Here is a 22116-nt window from a genome sequence, read left to right as displayed (position 1 = left end):
AGTCCACTGGCACTATACCTTTTTCTATTGAATTTTTATATATGGAGACTAGTGCCATCCTGGTTTGCTTGTGTATCCACAGATGCTATCCATCTGGTTAGTTTGTTTAGTATCTGCTTTCTTTCTATTTTCACTGTTGAAATGGAGGTAGAGGAAGATGAGTGTTCCTTAAAGTATGAGGTCAACAGGTGGTGGTGATTGGAGAGGGAGAGAGATCTACAATAAAATAATCATAAATAAATTGTGGATGAAGTGGGCTTGAAGGGCCAATTTACTTTTTCATGCTCTGGACTTTCTTATGTTCTTAAATTTTTCCTTGAACTTCTAATATTGAGATGATTTACTTTCTCTGTTCCTTTGAGTAAACTTTCTGTTTGTTCACATAAAGTAGAACAACTTGACAGACAGGTGTAATTTTAGAGTTGCTGTCACATCTGAAGTAAAGCCAATGACAGTCTGAGGTAATGTGTAACATATGAAGGTTTAAAGGTCATTAATATCACTGATTAATTTTATTGCTTCCATCTAATTAAATTTCCCTGCCACACCACAAGAGCAGCATTATCACTTTCAATGTTTCAAAGCAAACCAGTCTTCGGTTAAGAGTTGAAAAGTACTGTGAAGAAAAATGTTTTCGGTGGCATTTAGAATAGCCATTCTTCATGGAATCATTTTTGGCCTTTTATGCAACTTAGGATGTGGGCAAGGTAAGTAACAAGAATAAGGTCATATTTATTTGTGTTCAGTTTTATTGTCTAATTTGCTACAAAGTATTTACTTAATGAATGGTAAATTGCTTGTAAGCTAATTGTAAATTCTAATTTGTAAATATACAAGAAGCTATGACCAGTGTTGTGTCTAAATCTGCTACGACAGTAGGACATTACCTAATTAATAGCAACTTGGGAGAGACCAGTAACGTTGGTCTATTAGACGGGTGGTCTGCACAGTAGGTGTTGACCTGCTACTCTATCTTTCTTTCTTCCAGCAGTCTGCTGAGATACTGGATCCTGCTCTGCCTTGGCGGTTTTTTCATACTTTCATTTCTACCTATCCCGCTTTAGTTATTTACACTGTGTCTCACACAGGTCACTCTTGCAGTTCACAACTAGCTTTAAGCAACAAAACTATATCAAGCAAACAGAAAAACAGAACTTCATTGGGCAATAAAAAAAAATGATACTGAATACAATTACGCATCACAACACTAGGATCTACAGAACCTTAAATTCACTTTTGCGCAATGAAAGTTTTTGAAAATGTTAAATTAAAAAAAATGTTAATACCTGATTTGTTAATTGTTAGTTTTTGCCAGTTTTACTATTTCAACTTGTAATATGTGTTTGTTTTCATTGCTCAGTTTCTTGAAACAAAATGTGGGACTGTAGGGGGTTTCTCTTGCTTACTCTGGTCTCCTGCCAGGCTTCTTGCAATAATTACCCGTGAGTGGTTCGACCCACTCGCCCCTACGGTTCTAGACCTTGGACTTAGGTGCAGGGAGCTGTAGTGCAGAGAAAAACTCAATAGACCAGGTCGAATAGCACGAAATGGATGCCTTTATTGAACAGTTTGCAGCATTATAAAATACATGTCATATGCACAGATTAAAGCAACTACGAGCATGCACACATCCATAAACTTAACTCTATAGAACTGGGGAACACACGGCACATCGTGAAAGGGGTAACACATTATAATTACCCTTAACCCCCTCCCCTAAACCTAACTAAGTTTCAATTTGAGGGACTCGGGATTATGCTCACCACTTTAAGAATTGTGAAAAAGGCTTTGCAGCCTCTCGACACAGCTTTCCGTTGTCACATGGGTTTGGAAGCTTCTGGCGCAGCTTGTTTTCCTCTTGGTTCTCCTGCGATGGAGGCAGCCGATACAGCCTTGGTGAGCGCTCGCCACGGATGGATCCGTTACCGATGTGATGTTGAAGAACTGGGTGTCTTCTTCTCCGGCCTGGGCCGTCGATGATCTCCCGACAAAAGTACCCGGGCCTCCCTCGTCGTTTTCCTGTCATGGCCGGGCCTTGCCTGGCCGAACCTCCCAAAGTCGCGGAACACACGGCTGAACACCCCGCTGGACACTGTTTACCGAACCACGAACCGAACACGTTCCGAACCGAAGAAGAAGCAGTACTCCCGATGGACTTTACTCAATCCACAGTTATACTTTTTTTGGAACATTCTTATCTCCCGCCAAATCATAGTCCTATCTTTGTAAATAATTTTGGCGGGCAGAACTCTCTGCAGGGGTGTTTGTCTTCATAACGGGAGTCAGTGATAGCTTAACTGGCCTTCCTGGGCCGATAATGTCTTTGCTTTGTTACCGTAACTTGGTTTGTATATTGATCAGTCTGGAGATTGCCCTGGATGGCTGTTAAACGGCTTCTCTTTGTAGAGTGTAATTGTCCGCCCATTTCTTGATGGGTCTCATCCTGCCACCCAAATCTGTCCTGTACTTATAATCTAATCAATATGTATGCTCAGTTCCATGAGTTTCGGCTTCCCAAAACTGGTTTTCGCGGGCTTTTAATGCCCTCAATCCACAAGCCTGTCTGGCTTGCAGTAACAGAAATTCAAATGGTCCCAGAAGCTGGTCACGAGGCCTGGTGGCCATTTTGTGTGCCCTTTTATCAAAGGTTTCTCTGTATCAGCTTCTTTTGGTCAATAAAGCTGTTTTATTAACCCTATTTTCCTGCGTGATTATTTAATGAAAATTTCACGAATCTTACAGTCCCTCCTGTGATACTGATAGCTTGCTTAAAGTATCAATAACCCTTGGTGAGCAAATTTTCCCTGATTCCCCACATCCAAACATTCCTGGTAATTAACTATCTATGACCCCCACGACACATGCAGTTCCCATTTCAGAAAAATTACATTGTGTACAGTTGAACAACCATAGGCAGTACTACCTCAAACTATAACACATTTATCTTTCAGATGTGAAGGGGCCGATACCCCTTACACCACCTGCCTACACATTTTATTAATCAAAAATAGAAAACCGATCAACGGTTATAACACAACAGTATTCATACACTTAAATCACATAGTAACCAAAACCAAGAGCAGAGGGACGCTTTATCCTTTAATACCTAGCAGCTTAAGTGGGGGTCTCTTCACCCACTCATACATAGCGGTCTCTCCATTCTCCTGAGTTCTCGTGCCTCTGGAGGCGTTTGCCTCTCTTGCAATGCATGAACAGTAAATATATTACAATCAAAACCTGACACACTACTAGGATGTGGGATGCTATTCTAATCCAGGGTGGGATCTCTATATTAGTGAACAGGTCCCACCATGGTGGGGTGACTATGTCTAATATGTCTTTCCCTATCTCCAATGTCTTCTGCTCTAGTGTGTAAAAATGCTTCTGTGAGACTATTGCGGCTTTTAAAATCTTGGTGAGGTGTTCGGGGAGAGGGGGAATGACATAACCAAAATGCGCAACGAATCGCTGCAAATCCGTGAAATTCTCTTTTACAGTGAGGTGAACAGTGGAAGGTACAGGAATGGGGACAATTCACTGTTGTGCCACTTGAACTTCAGCCCTGGGTTTGAAACAGAAACTGCTGTCACTGACCGGATACCACCCGTGCTGTCCGTGGTGGTAGTGAGGCGCTGCAGTGGTAACACAGTATGTTCCACCTCCGATATATGCCACCTGCGGGGGCACATGGTCTTTTGCCATTGCCTCCATGGTGCAATTTACCGGCTTCGCGCTAGCAGCTCTGAACCCGCACTGTGGTTTTAAAAAGGCATTCAAGTGCTGGGGACACAGGATGATGTGTGCTCCCCGGCTTCGACACCCCGAGAGGTCAGTGCCTGTCATCGTACGCTCCCATCTGATGACATAAGGCGGGACCACTGCGTAACGGATGTGCGCACCCCCCTGAATGACTCCAATGTTCTCCACCCTGTATACCGGGGAGGGTTTTGCTGTGGGACCCAACACCAGCATCCTCACCACTATTCCCATGATAGTGTGATTCGAGTGTCCGCAGTCCACTGGGACTGGGTACGCCTCTGCAGCTAGTCTGAGCTGGCACGGACTTAATGCGTTCTCAAAAGGGTGGAGCGCTTGCAAGTGCTTATTGCTGATCCAGGACGGGACCAAACCTTGTTTTAAATCCTCCAGATTACTGCGGCCCTCGCCCAGTAACCACGCCCCGTATAGCACACAAGCCTCGTTCTGTGCAGCCTGATCGGACACATTCCGATCCTCCCTAATGAGTGCATTTACCGTTCTAGCGTGTTTCTCCAGCTCAGCGATTATTTCTTTTACGTGTAGTGTCATGGCCTGGTCCTCATGTAGCTCAGAACCCACTACCTTATTTTCGTTTGTCAGTATGTTCCTTAACTGGGCCTTTAGACCATTAATCTGTGTCTGCAGCTCCACGTTGTCTAGAGCATTGACAACAGACGTCCCGGTACTAAAAGCAGTGAAGATGTCATTTACAGTACCCCTTCTTTGCCTTCCAACCCGATCCAAAACTTCCTGTGGTGTGGTGTACAATTCGGCTTTGTCGATGTCGGCAAAGTCAAACTCATAAAATTGTCTGAACATCCTGGTTAACAGGACCTGGTACAATTGCTCCGTTTCCTTGGGACACCACTCCGGCAATCGTACCTCAGTGAGGTTTAAAATCACTGAGGCCACCGCGTAGTGTACCCCTTGGTACAGCATCTGACCGGTGGGTACCAATACTAAACTGTTCCTGGGCCCCTTTGTGGTGGTGGGGCACCCTTCCTTCTGGGCTAGTGCTACCGGAATCGTGGGCAGGGGCTTGCGTGGGCGGGTGATGAGTTCAGTGGCGTTTACCGGAATCGGGGAGAATGGGACTCCGCACGCCTGGGTGCTGACGTCCCACCTCATCCCTTTCCCTTCATCCTGCCACTGCCTCTGGAAAAAGATGGACATGCCTTTGGGGCAAACGTACTTCGAACCCCACATGCAGACATATATCCCGTCATCTGGTTCCCACCACTTGTCCCAACACACACGTAATTGTCCGTGAGTCCCCGTAATTTTCCGATGGGTATTGTTACCCAGTCGCTCACACTCGATTGTAGAGTTCTTCATATTCTTTCCCAGCTTTCGAAGCCACCACCATCTACTTAGCGGTACGTTCCCATTACACACCAAACAGATCCTCTTTCCCACGGTAATGCTGACTCTGGGTGCAATGATCCTCACCCGAGGGCACAGTAACGAAGTCTCTTGGTAGGCAAACCCGGATTTGCTGGAGTGTTCTGTAGAATTCGACCCCAGCCATCCTGGCCATCTCCCTTGGTGGAAGTAGGTGGCGGTTTCCTCAACCTCTCGCTTCCCCGTCCCATCCGTCGCGGTGGGGGCTGTGTCCCCGGAGCATCCGAACACGACGACGTCCTTGGTGCGGCCTCGGTAGGCCAGCCAGCACCCGATCGCCGCGAGCACCACGAGAATCCTCTCCATTGTATTCCTGGTTTCTGTAACCGATAAGATGATGTAGCCAGGCTCCCAATAGGCGCTGGCCTAATTAAACGGACGCTCGGGTCCCTTGACCCCGCTTCCAAACAAACACACATACTGGGCAGACTTTGAAAACTACCTTTTAAAACATCCTCATCATCTTAAACTTTACATGCCTTAAACTAACATTAAAATTACTTAACTTAACTTATCATTACCTAAACTTAACATACCTAAACTTATGTACAGCGCCGCCCTCCTTCGGGCGGCCTACCTAATTCCTGTGAGGGCTGCAGCGTGCCGCTCCCTGTGGCGGGGCTGCACTGACCTTCGGCTTTGATCCCCTGCAGCCTGTCACTGCTGAACGGGAATAGTGTCTTTGCTGGGCTACCCTGGATCGATGTTGGGGGAAGTAAGGAGGATCTGGCCAAAACTTTCTGGGCTGAGGCGTCCGAGCCGACCTACGAGGGGGCACCTTGGGCGAGGCTCCCAGGACTAACGGACCGGGGATCGGGACCTCCACCGTCGCAGCCTGTGGTCCCACCACAGCTGCCGGCTCCGGCTCCCTTCCCTCAGGCTCCGCCCCCCTGGGGCTGGGATCCGTGGCATCCGACGCCACCCCACCTGTCCCCACAGGTGGTGAGTCTCCGCCCCCAATCCCTACCTCCCCTATGCTCGAGTCGGGGGCGGGACCTTCGTCCTCCGACTCCTCCTCCTCCGTGATCGGGTCAGGGGCGGGGTCGAGCTGTTCGGGCTCTCCCTCGTCCGAATCCCAAACTAACGGGGAGACCTCCCACTCCGATGGGATGACTCCTCCCCTCACGCAGGCTACAGTTCCAGCCTGTGTGGTCTGTGACCCTGTCTCAGGCTGAGGATTTCTGTCCTCAGACCTGGCCCCTGTTGTTGGCCCTTGTGCACCCGGTTTAAACAGTTTACACTGGTTAATGTGAAACCATTTAGTACGTCGGGGCACCTTCACTGCGTACACCATGGGGCTGGCCTTGTCTACAATGCTGTAGGGCCCCATGTACAGTGGTTCTAGACTCCCTACTCGGGCATAGTTCCTAACCATGACCTGGTCTCCGACTTCCCACTCTTGCTTCTTACGGGGTTCCAGCAACAGTCGATTGCCCTGATGCTGTCTCCCCATGTCCCCAGCCGCTTGCTCATAAACCTGTTTCAGGCGCTCCAAAAGGGTTTGGACGAACTTGTCCCGATTCACCTCTTGGAGCTGGCCCTCAGTGAGCACCGGGGCTAGTACATGGGTGGGTGTTCACATGATCCTCCCAGTCATTAACTCGTGCGGGGAGTGCCCCGTACTTTTGGACTGGCTGGCCCGGATCCCCATGAGGACTCGAGGCAGGATCTCCGCCCACTTCCGGGGCGAGCCCATTGTCTCTTTCCTCAGCTTTTCCTTGAGGGTCCGGTTCATGCGTTCAACAATCCTGGATGACTGAGGATTGTGTGCTACGTGCCACTTCCCTTCAATGCCCAAGAGCATGAGGGTGTTCTGCATCACTTGGCCGGTGAAATGATTCCCTCGGTCGGACTCAACAAACCGGGGGAGCCCCCACCGTGAGAACACTTCCCGGATCAAGATCTTTGCAGTACCCAGCGCCGTAGCTGTTCTACACGGGAAGGCTTCTACCCACTTGGTAAACACATCCACCAGGACAAGGCAGTACTTATAGCCTCCCTGGGCGGTGGGCAGGGGCCCTATATAGTCGACCTGTATCGACTGCCATGGTCCCTCTACCCTCCTGATGTGCCCCATGGGCACCTTCCTTTTCTGGGGGTCTGGGTTGTTTGCAGCGCACACAAGACAGCTTGCACAGAACTCACGGACATCGTCTCGAAGTCCCGGCCACCATCCCGCCTGCTCTACCCGTTGCCAGGTAACCTCAGGCCCGGGGTGTCCTGCCCCTGGACCCTCATGGGCCAGTTGAAGGAATTCCCTCCGGTGCTGCTGCGGCACAACCCACTGTTCCTCTCGGAACAACATGCCTTCCTTGACGGAGAGGGCTGTCGTACTGTACGGACCCTCTACCTGCTTGCCCTCAGCAATAGCATTGAGGACTGTTTTCAGGGCGGGATCCAGGGTTTGGACGGTCTTTAGGTCTAGGGGCGGTGTCACCCCTGTGTTCCCTGGAGTCCCCTCCCTGCCTCGGATCGCTGCCACGGGTCCGGGTCCATAGGGGTCCCAGAAAATGCCATTGCGGGCACCCTCCCTGGCTAGCGCATCCGCCTGCTGGTTACCCTGACAGTGGGGTTCTGTGGTGGAATGAGCCTTCACCTTGTGGATGAACACCTCCCCTTCCTCCCCTACTGCTGCCAGGATCTTTTCCAGCAAGGGCTTAACTGTTAAAGGTCGTCCGTCCGCGGAGGTATATCCGCGACGAGACCAAATGGCCAGGTATTCCGTACACGAATTGCATGTGAACATGCTGTCCGAGCAAATCGTGTATGGGGTTGGGAAGATCTCGGGGTGGGTAACCACGCACGCCACCGCGGACAGTTCAGCCTGCTGTGCGCTCATAGTGCTGGGGAGCCTAATCGCAAGGGCAATGTTTGCCGCGGGGTCATAAACTCCACACCCTGTGAGTCGTTCGCCAGCAGATACCGTGCTGGAACCGTCTACGTAGATCTTGCGGCCTGTGGGGTGTATCCCAGCCCGTAAACCTATGTTGCCCTCCCATACCCCTTCGACGGAACACCGATGGGCTGTTCCGGGATATACCATGTTGGCCGCGAGCTTCGGCTCGCAAAGACCTTTAACCTTGAGATCCATCTGGGAAAGGAGAAGGGTCCAGCGCGCAATCCGAGCGCTGCTTACGGTCCCATCCTTAATCCTTCCATCCAGAAGCATCTTTGTGGGTGTGTGATGGGTGAGGAGAGTGATGGGAGAGGTTCCTGTGAAGACCGCTGATCTGTTCACAGCCCAATGCGTGGCCAGGAGATGCCGTTCGCAATTGGAAAAACTCCTCTCCACATCCGTAAGCACCCTGGAGGAGTAGACCACTGGCCTCAGCTTGCCGTGTCGCTCCTGGAGCAGCACGGCGCTCAGGCTGTCTCCACTGGCGGCTACTTCCAGGAAAAACTCCTCTCCCCCATCTATGGCCCCTAGGGCTGGCACGGTCTGCAGGTCCCTTTTCAACTTCTCGAATGCTGCCTGACAACCCTCGTCCCAAGACCACTCGACTCCCTTGTGTAAGAGTCGAAGTAGCGGGGCTGCTGTGGCTGCTGTGGCTGCATAGTCCTCGATGAAGTCTCTGCAGTACCCGGTCAGTCCCAAAATGGACCTCACACCCGTAACTGTGTTAGGAATCGGCAAATCTTGCACCGATTCCCGCCTAGCCTTATCTATGGCTCTTTCCCCAGCGCGGATGGTCAGACCCAGGAATTTCACCTCCTGCTGGCCGACCCGTGCTTTCTTTGGGTTTACTTTAAAACCCTTCCTTTCCAGTAGCTCCAATAATTCGGCTAATAGTGGGCCGTGCTCCTCCCTTGAATCCGTGAACAGGAGCAAGTCGTCCACATACTGCACTATCTGATTGGGCTGGCTAAATTCCTTTAAACTTCCTGCCATGCACTGATGGAAAATGCTGGGGCTGTTGTGGAAACCCTGTGGCAAGCAGTTCCAAGTGTACTGTTGCCCTTTAAAAGTAAAGGCAAACTTGTACTGATCCTCCCGCCGCAACGGAATGGACCAAAAACCGTTCGAGATATCCAGCAGGACATAAGGTCTCCTGATAATGGAAAAATTAAAATGCATTTGTTGGGAGATACGAAGAAAGTTAACGTGTGCTGAGGTTTTGTCAGAATCTGTTTGACTCACTTCTTACAATGGTAATTCACTGTTTTGCTTTTTTTTAAAAAAAATTTGGAGGAGGGTTGCTATCTTTTAAACTATCTGATACTGTAGGAACGGGAGGTCCTAGCGAAAAAACTGAGTTCTGCTCAGGAATTTAACAAAGAACTTTAATGGAAAAACTTATTTCAACAGTAAACTACAGGAGACATCGAGTGTAGGTCTTTTCTCTTCTCAGGTTCCAGGAGGACTGATTAGGAAACCCCGTAGCTGACGTCATGACATCATCACGTCCTCCCGCCATGCAGTGATCACGTGATGCACGGTATGACGTCATCACGTTTTGTCCAGGCTGATAAAGCAACCGCGCTCTGTTAAGTTAAAGGTACAGATAATGTTACAGACAAGGTTGTGGCTAACAATCTGTTAAAGGCATTATGTACAGACGGTCTGAGTCCGTTGTGGGCTCCACCACATGCGCCCCCCCCAGAATTGTCTTTAACAGTCCAAGTAAGACGATGAGGAGGTCTGACGGGTCTGCCCGAACGACTGTGAGAAATCGGCGGAGGGAGCGGACGAACGACGGGCAAGTCGTCGGTTGTTTGAGGACGAGATGATGCAGAGGCCATTGTTGAATCTGTGGACGGCTGAGGCTGGTCGGGGATGGCGGCTGCGGCTGGTCGATCACGTTTTGACGGTTGAGCGATGACAAACGGCCGGTCCAGGTCCAAGTGCGCAGGCTTCAATCGGTCTACCGATATGTGATCTGGTTTTCCCCCGACATCGACAGCGAAAGATATCTCACCCGATTCGATCACTCGGAAGGGTCCGGTGTACGGAGGTTTGAGTGGGTCACGATGAGCGTCGTGACGAACGAAAACGTATTCAGCACTCTTCGACTCTGCCGGCACGTGAGATGTCGGAAGACCGTGTTGTGAGGTAGGCACAGGGGCGAAACAGCGGGCCGCTGCCTGATGACTGACGAGCTGCTGGGAGGCGGACCAGGCCTCTGTAGAAGAAGGGAGAAAATCACCCGGGACTCTGAGCGGTTGACCAAAAACGAGTTCTGCCGACGAAGATTGCAGGTCTTCCTTGGGCGCCATACAGAGACCCAAGAGGACCCATGGAAGACGGTCCACCCATCCTGCTCCTTGGAGACTGGCCCGTAACGCAGCTTTAAGCGACCTGTGGAATCGCTCACAGAGGCTGTTGGTCTGCGGATGGTACGCGGTGGTACGATGAAGCTTGGTGCCGAGACCCTGAGCTATGGCGTTCCACAGCTTGGAGGAGAATTGTGGCCCGCGATCTGAAGAGATGTCGGCCGGGACCCCGAAACGGGAGACCCAGCAGGAGATGAAAGCCCGGGCAACATCCGCCGAGGTGGTGGAAATGAGGGGGATTGCTTCTGGCCACCTGGTGGTGCGATCCATGACGGTGAGGAGATGAGTGAAGCCCTGCGATGGCAGAAGTGGTCCGACCAGATCCACATGGACGTGGTCGAAACGACGCTCTGGAACAGTAATCGGAACCACCGGAGCTTTAACGTGACGCTGAATTTTCGCCTTCTGATAGACAACGCAGGTGTTGGTCCACTCACGAACATCAACGTGCATGCCCTTCCAAACGAATTTCCGTGACATGAGACATTGGGAAGCCTTCATACCTGGGTGTGATAAACTGTGGATCGTTTCAAACACCTTCCAGCGCCATGTGCCAGGTACAATAGGACGAGGGAAACCCATGGACACGTCACACAGGAGCGTTGCGCCTGCCACTTGAAAAGGCACGTCTTCCACTTGGAGGCTGGATGGTTCAGTTTTGTAGGACTGGACTTCGCCGTCTGCTAGCTGATCCGCTGCCATGAGGGCGTAATCGATCCCAAGATGGACAGCCTGGACCGTCGGGCGGGAGAGACAATCCGCAACAAGGTTATCTTTTCCAGAGACGTGTTGGACATCCGTGGTGAACTTGGAAATAAACGTCAGATGACGTTGTTGACGAACTGACCACGGTTCTGTGGTCTTGGCCATGGCGAATGTGAGCGGTTTATGATCGACGAAAGCTGTGAATGGCCGTCCCTCCAATAAGAAACGAAAATGGCGGATGGCCAGAAAAAGGGCCAGCAACTCTCGGTCAAATGTGCTGTACTTGCGCTCATTCTTCCGTAATTGGCGGCTGAAAAATGCCAGAGGCTGCCAACTTCTGTTCACCCATTGTTATTGTACCGCGCCGATGGCGTAGTCAGACGCGTCTGTGGTAAGAGCAATGGTGGCACCCGGGAGCGGGTGTGCGAGCATGGTGACGTTGGCCAAAGCGTCCTTGGTGTCGATAAATGCCTGTCACATTTCGGGCGTCCAGCAAATGGGGTCTTTGCTGGACCTGCCTCTCAGGGCTGCATACAAGGGCTGCATGAGTTGAGCCGCCCTAGGGACGAATCTATGATAAAAATTGACCATCCCCAGGAACTCTTGCAGGGCCCTGACGGTCTGTGGCCGTGGAAAAGAGGTAACCGCCTCCACCTTTGTCAGTAAAGGCATGGCTCCTGCTGAAGTAATTCAGTGTCCCAGAAAGTCGATCTGGTGTAGGCCGAACTGGCACCTGGCCGGGTTGATGATGAGGCCATGCTGGCTGAGGCGTGGGAAGAGGGTTCGCAAATGGTCGACATGCTCCTCCTCACTAGCACTGGCGATGAGGATGTCGTCGAGGTAGACGAAAAGGAAATGCAAATCCCAGAGGACGGAATCTATCAACCGCTGGAAAGCTTGAGCCGCATTTTTCAAACCGAACGGCATCCGTAAAAATTCAAAGAGCCCAAACAGGGTGATGACGGCGGTCTTCGGAACATCTTTCGGGTGTACTGGGACCTGGTGATACCCGCGAACAAAGTCGACCTTCGAGAAAAAGGAATTTCCCGCCAAATGGGCCGAGAAATCCTGTATGTGTGGGATCGGGTACCGATCAAGCGTCGTGGCGTCGTTCAAGCGTCTGTAGTCGCCGCAGGGTCTCCAGCCGCCACCAGGCTTCGGAACGATGTGCAAAGGTGAGGACCAGGGACTATTCGACCGGCGAATAATCCCCAACTGCTCCATCGTGTTGAACTCCGCCTTCGCAGCCGCGAGCTTGCCGGGTTCCAGCCGACGAGCCCGTGCGTAAACTGGTGAGCCGGTGGTGTTGATGTAGTGCTCAACCCCGTGCTTTGTGGCAGAAGAGGAGAAGGTACGCCTGGTGAGTTCCGGGAACTCCCCGAGAAGACGAGAGAAAACAACCGGAGGTGAGGCAGCGCATGCAATCGAGCGCGCCACGGTGGAACCGTGGTAGCATGGGATGGACTGAAAGGTAGCCGCATTGACCAACCGGCGGTGTCAGACATCGACAAGAAGACCATGGGCGCACAGAAAATCCGCCCCTAGGATGGCCTGCGACACCTTGGCCGTGACGAATTCCCATTGGAAATGTTGACCACCCAAGCACACCTGGAGCTGTCGCTTCCCGAACGTTCTAATGGCCGCGCTGTTAGCTGCCTCGAGGGGGAGACCATGGCTGCCGATCTGGATGTTGAGCTTCAATGCAGGGGTAATGCTGCACTGCGCCCCGGTGTTGCACAGAAACCGCCGCCCTGACAGGGAATCGGAAATGAAAAGGAGCTTCCCCGAAGATCCTACAGCTATCGCAGCTGCCGAGTTCCCTTTAGACATGGTCCTCCTTCGCCTGTGGCCCCGCCGTTGCCTTGCTGTTTTTTTGGGGGGGAAAAACTGCAGGGTGCCCGGCAGCATCGAGCTTTCGCGCCGTAATGGGCGTGGTACGCGCACCAGCCTGCTGGAGTAGAAGACGAGGCTGCATCCGTGCGGGAGGGGCGCCTCATGGCAGCGCAGCTCTGCTGTGTTGCAGCAAAGATTTTATCTGCTTCAGCCGCGAGCTCCGCATAGTCCGTGGTTTCAGAACTGGCAAGTGCAGCCTGCACTTGTTCTGGCAGCTGGGAGAGGAACAACGCCCTGAACAGGAAACATTGTGGTTCCGAGCCCAAAAGTGTGAGCATCTGGCTCATCAGTTCGGACAGTTTTGAGTCCCTGAGTCCGGGCATGGCTAGTAGCTGGAGAGCCCGCTCTGATTTAGAGAGACCGAACACTTGGAGTAGCCGTGCCTTAACGGTCTCATACTTGCCGTCCACGGGTGGGTTACCGAGTAGGCGGACGATCCGCGAGGCGGTGGCGCTATCGAGGGCGGAGACCACGTGGTAATAACGGGTCGAATCCGCGGTGATGTTCCGTATAGCGAACTGGGCTTTGGCTTGGATGTACCACGCAGCTGGCTGTTGCTCCCAAAACTGTGGAAGTTTGAGTGACACGGCGTTCGTATCCATTGCGAAGAAAAATCCACGAAAATCATTCGCAGAAATTGGGGTCACCAATGTAGGAACGGGAGTTCCTAGCGAAAAAACTGAGTTCTGCTCAGGAATTTAACAAAGAACTTTAATGGAAAAACTTATTTCAACAGTAAACTACAGGAGACATCGAGTGTAGGTCTTTTCTCTTCTCAGGTTCCACGAGGACTGATTAGGAAACCCCGTAGCTGACGTCATGATGTCATGACATCCTCCCGCCATGCGATGATCACGTGATGCACGGTATGACATCATCACATTTTGTCCGGGCTGATAAAGCAACCGCGCTCTGTTAAGTTAAAGGTACAGATAATGTTACAGACTAGGTTGTGGCTAACAATCTGTTAAAGGCATTATGTACAGACGGTCTGAGTCCGTTGTGGGCTCCACCACAATACGGTATTTTCCTATTTCTGATTTAGTCTCCCAGTTTTATCCTCTTCTCTGTAAAGGTGCTGACTCATGCTAGGGTACAGTTCTACAGATACTATCTGTTATGTTCATAAATAAATAGACGTTTTCATTATGAACAGCTAGCTTGGAGCTAGTCATTTATTCAGCCATGTGGACTAGTGTACAGGCATCCATCTTGACTACTGCCTTGTGGGTAGCCTAGTGCATCGTGGGTAGCCCACTCTTATATACATACAGCTCCACCTAGTGTACCATTCTAGAATGACATGTTACTGATCATTACATCCCCCTTCCTTAGAGGTTAAACAAAATCAATATCAATCAATCATAACGACATAAACATCTTCACAACAGTCAACACATTTTCAAAGCTTTACTTTATGAACTCTAAGCTTTTCATTCTTTTATTATAGTTTTCTTTGTACTCAAAGATTAAGTCTATCAGGCTTTTTTACTTCACATGTGGATCTTCTCAGCACAGGTAAGTCTGATGTGTTTTCATGAGAGCCTGTATGTGTGTTTGTGTTAGATTGTTCTGGTGGTGAGTGACAAGATTCAGTTGCGGCATTGTCATTGATTTGCTCTTGGATAGTTTCTTGTGTTTTCAGGAGGGAACGGCGGTTGCTCCTGAGAATCTGTCCTTCCTCAGTTTTAACAGTGTATGACCTTGGTCCTACTTCCTCAAGAACTGTAGCTTTCCTGTTCCATGAATCTGGATCCTCAATCCTGACAACATCATCCCTTGTCAATGGTTTCAGAGTTTTGGATGACTTGTCATAGTGTGATTTCTGTTTCAGCTTTAACAGTTGAAGTGTCTGTCTCAGTTCCTTACTCTGCTTTTCTTTTGAACAGCAGGGTAGCATAGTGCGCAACTTGCGACCCATTAGGAGTTCAGCAGGTGAAGAACCACAGTCTAAAGGGGAGGCTCAGTAGCTCAGCAGGGCGAGATAAGGATCAGACTTGCTTTCTGTTGCTTTCTTCAATAGCTGTTTGAGAACTTGAACACCTTTCTCTGCCTTACCATTCGACTGAGCATACAGAGGACTGGATGTGATGTGTTGAAAATCATAATGTGCTGCAAACTGTTGCCACTCCTTACAGTTGAAGCACGGACCATTTTCGCTGACGGCAATCCTGGGAATTCCATGTCTGGCGAAAATGGATTTAACATGCATTATGACACTGCTTGCTGATGTGCTTGAGAGCAGCGCCATCTCAGGATAGTTAGAATAGTAGTCAATCACTATTAGATAGTCTTTACCATTCAAATGAAAAAGGTCCATACCAACCTTTTGCCATGGTGCTGTTGGTAAGTCAACTACTATCATTGGTTCCTTTGCTTGTTTATTTTGGTGTTTCTGACATGTCTCACATATGCCTATCATGTTCTCAATGTCCTTATTTATGCCAGGCCAATAAACAGTGTCTCTTGCTCTCCTTTTGCATTTTTCAATTCCGAGGTGTCCCTCATGAATCCTTTTGAGCATGTCTTGACGTAGAGCCTGTGGAATGACTATTCTGTTCCGTTTTAGTAATAGTCCACTTGCGACACTTAACTCTGACCTTATGTGATAGTATTTTGGACAGGAACCTTTTGGCCAACCATGATGAATGTTCTCTATTACTATTTGTAACACTGTATCTTTTATTGTTTCTTCTGCTATTTGCTTTGATTTTGTGTTTGACTCGGGCAGCGCAGCAGTGACCATACTCACATGAACATCCACGTCTTCCTCAGTAGAGCTCACATGACTCATTGTGGGTGCTCGGGATAGTGCATCTGCTAACACTATGTGTTTGCCTGGTGTGTAGATCAGTTCAAAGTCATATCTTTGCAGCTTCATCATGAGTCGTTGAATCCTTGGAGACATCTCATTCAGGTTTTTTTTTATGATGGCAACCAGTGGGCAGTGGTCTGTCTCAACTGTGAAGGTGGGAAGTCCATATATGTAGCCATGGAACTTTTCTAGTCCAACTACCAAGCCTAGACATTCCTTTTCAATCTGGGCGTATCGACACTCAGAATCAGTCATAGACCTGGAGGCATAGGCAACAGGCTTCCAATCTTCACCCTCTGCTTGTAGCAAGACCGCGCCTAGGCCATCTTTTGATGCATCCGTTGACACTTTGATTCTCTTTGTTGGGTCAAAGAAGGTGAGTACAGGTGTGGTTGTCAGCACTGTTTTAAGGTTCATCCACTCTTGTTCATGTCTTTCTGTCCATGCAAACTCATTTATTTTATGTAGCAGGTCTCGCAGACAGGCTGTCTTGGCTGACAAGTTAGGAATGAACTTTCCAATGAAGTTTATCACCCCCATGATGCGTAGCACTCCTTTTTTGTCAGTGGGTCGGGGCATGTTGAGTATGGCGTTTACTTTTTCCATATCTGGCTCTATTCCTTTACCAGATAGATTATCTCCTAGGAAAGTTACTTCCTGGACGCCAAACTGACACTTGGCTTTGTTGAGCTTCAGTCCATTCTGGCGTATGCTCTGTAGCACTTTAGTCAGTCTCTCATTGTGTTCTTTCAGTGTGGAGCCCCAGATGATGATTTCATCAACATATACCCAAACTCCTTCCAGACCTCCAATTATGTGTTCCATCGCTCTATGAAAGATTTCAGATGCAGATATTATCCCGAAAGGCATTCTGAGGAAACAATACCTGCCAAATGGTGTGTTGAAGGTACAGTATTTGGTGCTCTCCTCATCCAGTTTTAGTTGCCAAAATCCTTGTGAGGCATCGAGCTTTGTGCAGTATCTGGCACCTGACATTTCACCGGTGATTTCTTCTCGCTTGGGAATCTGGTAGTGTTCATGTTTTATGTTTGCATTTAAGTCCTTTGGATCCATGCATACTCTTAAATCATTGTTCTTTTTCTTTACACATACCATGGAGTTAACCCAGTCTGTTGGCTCTTCAACTTTCCTGATGACTCCTAGTGTGGTCATTCTGTCCAGTTCTTTCTTGAGCCGGTCACGCAGGGGTGCTGGAACTCTCTGTGGAGCATGTACCACTGGCTGAGCATTCTCCTTTAGCTGGATCTTGTAAGTGAATAGTAGAACTCCAAATCCTTTGAACACATCCTGGAAATTACTCACTACAGAATCCACTGAGTCATCTGGTCTGCTTATGGCACAGTTTATACGGTAGACTCTCTTGACCAGTTCTAAGTCCTCACAAGCTTTGTCACCTAGTAGTGAATCAAGTCCTTCAGCCACAACAGAAAACATGAGATGATGCACTTTGTCTTTGACTGTCACTTTAAGTCTGCATACACCTAAGCTATCTATTTTCTGTCCATTATAGTCCTTCAGTAGTACTGACTTTTTCTGTATTTTGGGCTTTTCTTTCATATTTTTAATGTCACTCATACTGATTAAGTTTGCTTTTGCCCCAGTGTCTAGTTTCAATGTAACTAATGCTCCATTTACCTGCAGTGACATTATCCATTTGTCCTCTTTTACTGCATTAACTTTATGTTCAGCATTGTCCATTCCTGAGGGCTGCACATTTTCTGTATCCTTTTCGATATTGTCACATGACACCATTCCTACAAAAAATGTCTCACTTAAATCAGTGTCCTCAATCACATTGACTTGTTGCCCTTTCTTTGTTTTTACTTTTGAAAAGCATTGTTTGGCAAAGTGATTCTTTCCATTATATTTTGTGCACATTTTCCCAAACGCTGGGCATTGTCGTGACTGGTGTTTGTAACCACAGCGTTTACAATTAAAAATTCCTTCCTCCGGTTGCTCTTCATTTCTATTCTGCCCATGTTTCTTCCCCTTGTAGGACACAGCACCGACAGCAGCACTATCACTTACTACAATTGCATTATTATTAATTTCACTGAAAGTCTTTGCGTGCTTTTGAGCTAGCTCACTGGCATGGCATATTTTCACAGCATTCTCCAATGTTAGTTCGGTTTCTCTCAACAGACGTTCCCTGACCTTTTTATCATGAATACCAAACACAATCTGGTCACGAATCATGGATGATTTCAGTTCAGAGAAATTACATGTCTGTGCTTTCAGTTTCAGATCAGTCACAAAGCTATCAAAAGTCTCATTTTGCTGCTGTGTCCGTGAACGGAACACGTACCTCTCATAGGTCTCGTTCTTTTTGGGAGAACAATGTGTATCAAACTTCTTTAGCACATCATCCATCTTTTCTCTGTCCTCCTCTTGATCAGATATAAATGTATTAAATACCTCTATCGCCTGTGGGCCTGCAACCGTGAGCAGCAACGCTATTTTCCTTGCGTCTGGCATCGTACCGAACCCGATGGCAGCAATGTAGAGTTCGAATTGTTGTTTGAAAGTCCGTCAATTGCAGTCGACATTCCCCGTGAGTTTCAAACTCTCCAGTGGCTTCAAATTCTCCATGTCGCATTTCACAATACTCAGCAGATTTTACCAATCCTGGTACCATGTTATGTTCATAAATAAATAGACATTTTCATTATGAACAGCTAGCTTGGAGCTAGTCATTTATTCAGCCATGTGGACTAGTGTACAGGCATCCATCTTGACTACTGCCTTGTGGGTAGCCTAGTGCATTGTGGGTAGCCCACTCTTATATACATACAGCTCCACCTAGTGTACCATTCTAGAATGACATGTTACTGATCATTACACTATCAACCCTACGGTATTTCCCTCAAGTGGCCATAGTTCATGTGCACCTAGGACAGTGAGGTGTAGAAATAGCTGTGTGTGTATTTGTGCACAAAATGGATGCCATGCTCGAAGCACACCACTAATCATGTGGCCACATAAAAGGCCCCAAATTCAGCCCCTTATTTAATTTAGATAAAATAGACACACTGTCTGCGCTAATTGCACTAATTATTGGCAGCTCGCCTAATCATGGGTGTCAATTTTGCGTGTAGCTGATGCCTTTTAAAAGGATCTCGCACCTCTGAAGGAGAGGTGCAATTTGGCTGCAGGCAAATGTCACTGAAGATTCTGCACAATGGCAGGCACAGGAGCTGCATGGGCCCTCCTAGTTTTCTGGCACTGCGTTGGAGGTTTTGGTGGAGGAGGTCAGCAGGAGATGTTCTATCCACCAGGTGACAGGAAGCTATCCAAGCAAGCTGCCTATAACTGACACCTGTTATTTCAACTGTCCTCTGCCCAGTTTCCACTAGGTGGGAGCAGTTAAAATTGGGCCATAGATCAGAAGTGAATGAACAGTGATGAGAGAATGCAGTTATGATGAGATTTTAAAGACTAGGCTGTATTTACTGGGCAATGTTAAAGGGGTTTGATAAATAATAAAATATGGGGGCAGAGTTTCCGCTTTGGGCACAATTGGCGATTCTGGCACAAATTGCGCCCAAAATTGCGCCCATTTTGAAACGTATTTTTTTCCCTCCAAGTTTCTGCTAAAATGCATTTGCATATCACCAAATGCAAAATAAGCATTTTAAATCAGTGTCAATCCACCACCTGTGAGTAACCCGTTAAATGACTGAAAATGACTTTCAAAAAATTTACAAAACTATTTTCTAGTTAGATTAGGGGACAGTAGTCACTTCCTCAGTAAATTTAAAAAAAAATCATTCTAAACCTTTGAAAACGCACTTATTAGTGTCCTAGTGCCCAAAAGTTCCAGCTTAACTTTTAGAGCCTTCTCAAAGGCCCACAAACGTGCGCCATTAGCGGAAACTCCCAATGGTGATTAATTCACTCTGGGCGTGACCAGTTTTGTGGGTGGGGCCTGCTTCTAGCGCGATGTTTGTTAAAATAGCACAAAAGATCGCGGAAACTCGAGTTGTGCTGAATGGAATTTGCACTTAAAATTCTGCAATATGTTGTGGCGGTTACAGGGAAATTAGGGATAGCATAAGATCCAAGGAGAGGACATATAAATTGGCCAGAAAAAGCAGTAAACCTGAGGATTGGGAGCAGTTTAGGATTCAACAAAGGAGGACAAAGGGATTAATTAAAAAAGGGAAAATAGAATATGAGAGTAAGCGTGCAGGGAACATAAAAACTGACTGTAAAAGCTTTTATAGATATGATGATGTGAAGAGAAAAAGATTGGTGAAGTTGAAGTAAGATATTAAAAATTGGGTATAACAGGGCAAGCCAACCAGAATTCAATTGCAACACCAATGTACGAGGTGGAGGGAATGGGTTAATTCATGCTCTGAGTTGAACAATAGAGGTCTGTATATTGCATTACCCAGCTAAGTTTTAAACATGATTAAGTGACTTCAAATGCTGAGAGATTAAACCCATGGAATAACTCATGGGAAGATTGAGCAGGACGTGTGTTTGGTCAAGCGGGCCGACACATATGCACCTAAGAGTCTGTTTAGTGTAAAGCACAACAGGGTTCCATTCTTCAAAATATAGTGGGGCTAATTAGAATGTGTTTGCTTTGCAGAGATGACCCGAAGCGAGACTGAAAGTCTGTGCTTTGCCCGCTTTAACAAGGACTGGTATCTTAAGAAAACACTTAACAAGCCAAACCATCTGACTACAGGCAAATGGATGGCTGTAAAGTAATTAAGATGAGGCCCATGGTCACAAGAGGTGACGGGACCAACTGATAACAAAATGTGGGGATTGGGGCCAGCAAGAAGATGAACTGTCATGGTTTTATAATTACCATTTAGCTATAACTCTGTATATGCTGATAAGCTTATCCCCGCCCCTAGGGCAGGGCCTTAATTTTTGTATAACTGTGTGGACTTTGAGAGATTCATTGGAGTTTGAGTCTTGTGTAGGGACACAAGAGGTTTCTCCCCAGACTTGAATAAACCGTTTTGACTTCAATTATTGGGTCTGTCTTTCTTTCAACAAGCCAGTGACATCAACCTTGTATATCACTTGGTCCGCACTTTGGGGGCTTACATCAAAGTCAAGTGTAGGTCCCTTGCAGTCAGAATCAGGGGAATTTATAATGGGGAACAAAGAAATGGCAGACCAATTAAATACATATTTTGGTTCTGTCTTCACAAAGGAGGACACAAATAACCACCCAGAGATGGCGGGGAACATAGGGTCTGATGAAAGGGAGGAACTGAAAGAAATCAGTATTTGTAGGGAAATGGTGTTAGGGAAATTGATGGGATTGAAGGCCAATCAATCCCCAGGGCCTGATAATCTACATCCTAGGGTACTTAAGGAAGTGGCCCTAGAAATAGTTGATGCTTTGCTGATCATCTTCCAGCATTCGATGGAATCTGGAATAGTACCCATGGATTGGAGGGTAGCTAATGTTACCCCACTATTCAAAAAAGGTGGTCGAGAGAAAACGGGGAATTACAGACCGGTAAGCCTGACATCGGTAGTGGGGAAAATGCTAGAGTCCATTATAAAAGATGTAATAGCAGAGCACTTGGAAAACAGGGACAGGATCGGACAAAGTCAACATGGATTTACAGAAGATAAATCGTGCTTGACTAATCTACTGGAATTTTTTGAGGATGTAACTGGTAAAATAGATAAGGGAGAACCAGTGGATGTGGTGTATTTGGACTTTCAGAAGGCTTTCGATAAAGTCCCGCATAAGAGATTAGTGTGTAAAGTTAAAGCACATGGGATTGGGGGCAAGGTATTGACTTGGATAGAGAACTGGTTGGCAGGCAGAATGCAAAGAGTTGGAATAAACGGGTCTTTTTCCGAGTGGCAGACTGTGACTAGTGGGGTACCGCAGGGATCGGTCCTTGGACCCCAGCTATTCACAATATATATTAATGATCTAGACAAGGGAACTAGATGTAATATCTCCAAATTTGCAGACGACACAAAGCTGGGTGGGCGTGTGTGCTGTGAGGAGGATGCCGAGAAACTCCAGGATGATTTGGACAGGTTGGGTGATTGGGCAAACGCATGGCAGATGCAATATAACGTAGATAAATGTGAGGTTATCCACTTTGGTGTGAAAAACAGGAAGGCAGATTATTATCTGAATGGCAATAGGTTGGGAGAAGGGGAAGTGCAACGAGACCTGGGTGTCCTTGTGCACCAGTCGCTGAAGGTAAGCATGCAGGTGCAGCAGGCGGTTAAAAAGGCAAATGGTATGTTGGCCTTCG

At 48.0% G+C, this 22116-nt stretch overlaps 1 long non-coding RNA gene across 1 annotated transcript; it reads left to right on the top strand.

Moving 5' to 3' along the window:
- Positions 1-538: 538 nt before the first annotated feature.
- On the top strand, positions 539-20854 carry LOC147120492 (uncharacterized). The gene is made up of 2 exons (XR_015077855.1): positions 539-707; positions 20463-20854. It is a non-coding gene; the product is annotated as an uncharacterized LOC147120492 (long non-coding RNA).
- Positions 20855-22116: the final 1262 nt, after the last annotated feature.

This window comes from Somniosus microcephalus, chromosome 4 (assembly GCF_052327205.1).
Source record: "Somniosus microcephalus isolate GS21.2 chromosome 4, FLI_Smic_1.0, whole genome shotgun sequence".
Lineage (NCBI taxonomy): Eukaryota > Metazoa > Chordata > Chondrichthyes > Squaliformes > Somniosidae > Somniosus > Somniosus microcephalus.
The sequence above is the reverse complement of the archived record's forward strand: the minus strand, read 5'-3'. Positions and strand labels throughout refer to the sequence as shown.